The sequence below is a fragment of the Petaurus breviceps genome, unplaced genomic scaffold, assembly GCF_028583685.1.
Source record: "Petaurus breviceps papuanus isolate PSGF00001 unplaced genomic scaffold, PetGlider_PUasm1.0 90743, whole genome shotgun sequence".
In the NCBI taxonomy this organism is placed as follows: domain Eukaryota; kingdom Metazoa; phylum Chordata; class Mammalia; order Diprotodontia; family Petauridae; genus Petaurus; species Petaurus breviceps.
In genome coordinates this window covers 10,298,229-10,303,707 of record NW_027187332.1, presented here as the reverse complement: position 1 = coordinate 10,303,707, position 5,479 = coordinate 10,298,229, and the positions used below count along the sequence as shown (strand labels likewise).

General features: G+C 34.1%; 1 non-coding gene across 1 annotated transcript; it reads right to left on the bottom strand.

Moving 5' to 3' along the window:
• Nucleotides 1-1,535: 1,535 nt before the first annotated feature.
• Nucleotides 1,536-1,642, bottom strand: LOC138145733 (U6 spliceosomal RNA). The gene has a single exon (XR_011164297.1). It is a non-coding gene; the product is annotated as a U6 spliceosomal RNA (small nuclear RNA).
• Between the last annotated feature and the right edge of the window lie 3,837 nt (nucleotides 1,643-5,479).

The window sequence follows — 5,479 nt, the reverse complement described above, 5'->3', positions numbered from 1 at the left end:
TTCACTTTCTTTCTGTCAAATGAACACAGTCCCACAAAGTCTGAGAACTCAACACAAATTGTCAGCATAGTCCCAGGGCCACCAAAACCCTGCTCCAGGACTTCTGTAAAAAGACAAGAAAATCCTCTTTCAGGGCTTCCAGTAAGGTCCCAGGGCTTCTGTACAAAGTATTACAAACACAAATCAACACACACAGAACAGACAAAAAGAGTTCAGGGATACCATAAGTTGTTGTTGTTTTTTTCCCTTCTCAACTCTGCCACCACAAATGTTCTCTTCTTAGTTCTGCTCTCTTCATGCCTGGCCTTCTCCTTATATATGGTCATTAGCTCCTTTCAAAAGGGGCTCACAAGTTCTGTTCCTTAACAAAGACTTGATGTAATCATAGGCAAGGTTTAAAAGAAACTTCAACGGAAAAAAGGTGTTGAATAATTAAACAGCTGAAAGAAGGGGTTAACTACTTCTTTGCTTGCCATTACAAAGGTCCAACTTTTTAACATTAATATGTTACCAGTATTACTGATTGGTTCTAAGTCATGGAAAACACAAATTTCAGAGGAAAAAATAATGAATATCATGCTAACATCAATGAACAGGTGAATGGTGTGGACAGCCTCTAATTGGAGAGAAGAAAGGATGTATTCAGAGCAATACACAGGCAAAATAGAAGATAGACTTGTCAGAAAATAAGAATAAATGGTAAGAGGTGATCAGCTTGAATGCTTTACTGGGATCCTCAAGATGTGAGGAGAAAGTAAAAAAACAGAATCTTGAATGTGGGAGAAACTGAGACCAACTTATGGAAAGACATGAATGGGAGTCACACAAGATGGGTATGTAAGGAACAAATTCAAATATAATGAGTTCAGAGATATGATCACATCCAAATCAATGAGTTCAAAGATTTTCAGAGTATTTTTAATTTTTTTAAAATCTTTTATTTATTTTTAGTTTTCAACATTCATTTCCACAAGATTTTGAGTTATAAATTTTCTCTCCATCTTTCCCCTATCCACACCCCAAGATATCAAGCCTACCATATACCCCTTTCCCTAATCTGCTCTCTCTTATATTTTTGCCATTCCCCCTAACTTAGGCAGGATGAATTTCTATATCCCAGTGCCTGTGTACTTTATTTCCCAGTTCATGTAAAAAAAACTATTTTTTAACATTTATTTTTGAAACTTTGATTTCTAGATTCTTTCCCTTCTTCCCTCCTCACTCACCCCCACTGGGAAGACAAGCAATTCAATATAGTTTGTACATGTGTAGTTACTCAAAACATTTTAATAGTAATTATATTGTGAAAGACTAGCTGTATTTCCCTCCATCCCATCCCCCATTTATTGTATTTTCTACTTTGACCTTGCTCCTTTTCAAAAATGATTGCTTCTAACTACCCTCTCCCCCAATCTGTTCTGACTTCTATCATCCCCCATTTTTATCCCCTTCCCCCATACCTTCCTGTAGGGTAAGATATGCACTTGAGTGTGTATGTTACTCCTTCCTTAAGCCAAATTCAATGAGAGTAAAAAAAAAATACACAACGCTTCACGAATTTGTGTGTCATCCTTGTGCTGGAGCCATGCTAATCTTCTCTGTATTATTCCAATTTTAGTATATGTGCTGCCAAAGCGAGCACCCGAGTGTTTTAATTATTAAGTATTTTGCCAGAGAATTTGCTACCAAAGGAAATCATATGAATTTAAGTACCAGTGTTCTAGGTTGACATTTCACTGAATAGCATCAACACAAAAAATATTTTGGCTCCTGCTCTAGTGATAACTTCTAAATCTTCAGAAAGCAGGCACTTCTTATTGTAGGCAGTGCAAGTTCCTGCTGATTTGGAGTTGAAAGGGGTAGGAAGAAAAGAATAGAAAAGAATTTGAAAATCCATTTCTTCCCTTTTGTTTTATTTCTATTTTAGCAAAGCTATACATTTTTCTAAAAAATAAAAGTGACATGCCTAATTATGTTGGGCACACATCACAGGCAAGGCATTAACTGCATGCCTATAGTTGATACATAAAAATGTAGTATAATGAAATAACATCGTGGAGAAGGACATAAGAGGCTATATAATCCAATTTGTACATGAATAGGATTTCTGTATAAAATGTTCTAAGTGGTCACTGAGTTCCAGTGTTAAAACTTTCAGAAAATGAATCTTACTATTCTATTTGGCAGACCAGTTCCCATTTGAACTTTAATTCCTGAAGAAAGTTATCATGTCTCATTTAAAACTCCACTTCTACAGGCTAAAGATCTCCATGTCCTTCAGCCAATCCTATGAATATTGGCAAATCCCTTAATCATCTCCATTACTATTCTTTGGATGAAATCTAGCTGGTTTTTTTTTTGTTTGTCTGTTTGTTTGGACCTGTAATTTAAATGGAGTAAGAGACTCTGGTAATAACTTTCCTCTATCAATGTGGGTTTTCAGTTAAATATGTCAAGTCAACATATATTATTAAGCATCTAATATGACAGGCACTGTGCCAAATTCTGGGGTTATAAAGAAAGGCAAAAAAATTTAAAATTTCTGCTCATAAGAATGTCACAGTCTAACTGAGAAAGCAAGCGAGTGCTTATCAGCAATGAAGAAACAAAAGTGGTAAGTTAGAGATAAATTGAAATAATGTTAAAGGATAAATTAAAGAAGACATAGAAAGGCTTCTACTAAATGATGGATTTTTGGCTGAAATTTGAAGGAAGTCAAGTGGCAAAGGAAAAGGAGACAATGTCTGGCATTGGAAGATAGCAAGTAAAAACACCTAAATTTTCGGTTTTCAAACAAAGAAATGAAAGTTATCTATAGTCACATTTTTTTAAAAAAAGTTCTAAATCACTAATTATTGTAGAAATATAAATTTAAGCAACTCTTAGCTACCACCTCAAACCAATTAGATTGGCTAGTATGCCAAAAAAGGAAAAAAATGTCAAATGTTGAAGAGTATATGGAAAAAAGTGGGATATTAATGCATTGTTGGTGCAGTTGTAAACTGATCTAACCATTCAGGAGAGCAACTTGTAACTATGACCAAAAAGCTATAAAACTATGCATACCCTTTAATCCAGCAATACCACTGCTAGATGGTCTATATCCCAAAAATAACAAAAAAAAGATCTATTTGTACAAAAATATTTATAGCAACTTTTGATTGTTGCTAAGAAAGAGAAATTGAGAACTATCAACTTAGGAATGGCTAAACAAGCTTTGATATATGACTATGATGGAATATTACTGTGTTATAAGAAATGAGAAGCAGGATGATTTCAGAAAAAGCTAGACTTATATGAACTTATGCAAAGTAAAGCTAACACTACCAGGAGGACTTTGTACATAGTAACAACACCATTGCACAATGAATTGTAAATGACTAGCTATTTTCAGCAATACAAGGATCCAAGACAATCCCAAAGGACTCATGATGAATCATGCTATCTGTCTCTAGAGAAAGAACTGATACATTCTGAATACAGACTGAAGCATGTTATTTTTCACTTTCTTTGATTTTTTTTAAATTTGATTCTTCTTGTACAAAATGACTAAAATGGAAATGTTCCACATTAATTCATACATATAAACCATATCAGATTGCTGATCATCTCAGGGAGGGAGAGACAGAATTTGGAACTCAAAACTTAAAAAAAATGGTTTTAACATGTTAATTGAAGGAAAATAAAATATTATTTTAAAAAAGAAAATGCCTAAAGTTTAGGAAAAGGAATATCACAGGGAGAAACTGATGGAGAACTTGTAATCTTACATAGCTGCCTGGATAAATGGCTGGTTAAATGAATTCCTTGCCCATTTACATGGCCACTGTATCTCAGAAAAAGAACTGGCATCTAGGTCCTCCTGAGTCTGAGGCCAGCTCTCTACCCACTATACCTATGGCTTTGCTTATCAATATTATATATAAAATATAGTCTCAAGAAGTAGGATGTATAAAAAAATGTCTAGAGTCAGAGGGCTCCAGTTCAAATTCTAACTGTATTCTTTACTGTTATTTTACTTTGGACAAATCACTATACTTTTCCTGGAATTACTTTATCTGTAAATAATATGTTGCTTTTAGAAGATCTCTACAGCCATTTCCACTTCTTAAAACTTATAATCTTAAGAGGTCTGATTGGTGAAAGGGTGATTTAAATGTTTGCTTTTATTAGACACAATGCTTCAATCAGTGCAAAATTCATATTCATACTGTACTGCACCATTCTTTTATGTTCATTCCCAATTAGGTATTCTAATGCCATCTTTTCTATATGTCTTTTCTAAAACCTAAGTTTGAACACAAATTCTCTGGGCATTCATGTCAGTCCCTTTAAAAAAATCCTGTTTTCTCACTTATCTGAATAATCAGTGTTTATGTCATTTAAATATTTTTTCTAGAGAACTCCTCATCTCCCTAATACCATCTTCCCCCTAAAATCTTCGGTGAAAGGATTATATTTATACTTTCTCTGAACCATATCAAATCTACTCATCCAAAGTTTAAGTTGTGCTAACACTTATTCAGTATTTCTTGTCATATCTCAGTGAGAAAAAAAGCTGCCATTTACCAATAATTTGGGAAACTCCTAAAAAGAGATAGGGAATCCCTTCTTGGGGGCACTAGGGAGTCCAAATAATGATTCAACAAATACAAAATAAAAAACCAGGCTCCTAGTAGGGTTTGTCAGAGCAAAATATAGAGACAAATGAAAAACCAGCTATATAATTACCATAACTTCAGGCAAGAGATTAATACTGGAACAGGAAGGCAAGTATGGGACAAAATAGAGGAGTTAGACTTTTGGTGGATTTACCTATATTCCTCAAATTTTGCTATTCATTGAGGATCCCAATCTATCTTGTGCTGATATCCTGTCATGGCTGGACACATTTGTCAATCCCTACTCTCAACTGTATCACCAAGGGAAGCTATGAGTGTGTGTGTGTGTGTGTGTGTGTGTGTGTGTGTGTGTGTGTGTGTGATTTCCTTCTGAAACTTGTTGATTTCTTTCTGGCTGGTCATTCTATGTTCACTTTTTTGCACTGATAGCATTTCTGCTCATTTTCCATGAATCCTAACTCAAAAATTCTCCATAATGTTACCTCTATCCAGGTCATGGAAAAGAGAAGCCTGTATGAGAAGAAATCATGAAGATTTACTATGAAAATAAAAACTTAGTATTCTTTTTATTTTTCATTTTTTTTCTCATCATTAATACTATGTCTGAATAATGAGGTAAAATCCTTGTTATTTCAACTTTTAACAGAAATAACTATAGAAGTATCTTTTCAAAGTACTAATCCCTTTCAGAACCTTGGCCATTGATTGAAAAATTAAATAGAATGGGTGAGGTTCTGAATAAAACAGGACCATGAAATTTCTAAAATATTAATTAGCACATAAATACCCTGAGCAAATATCTAAAGGGGCATGAAATAAAACAATGTTAATGAAAACCAAATCCCTTCATCTAATTC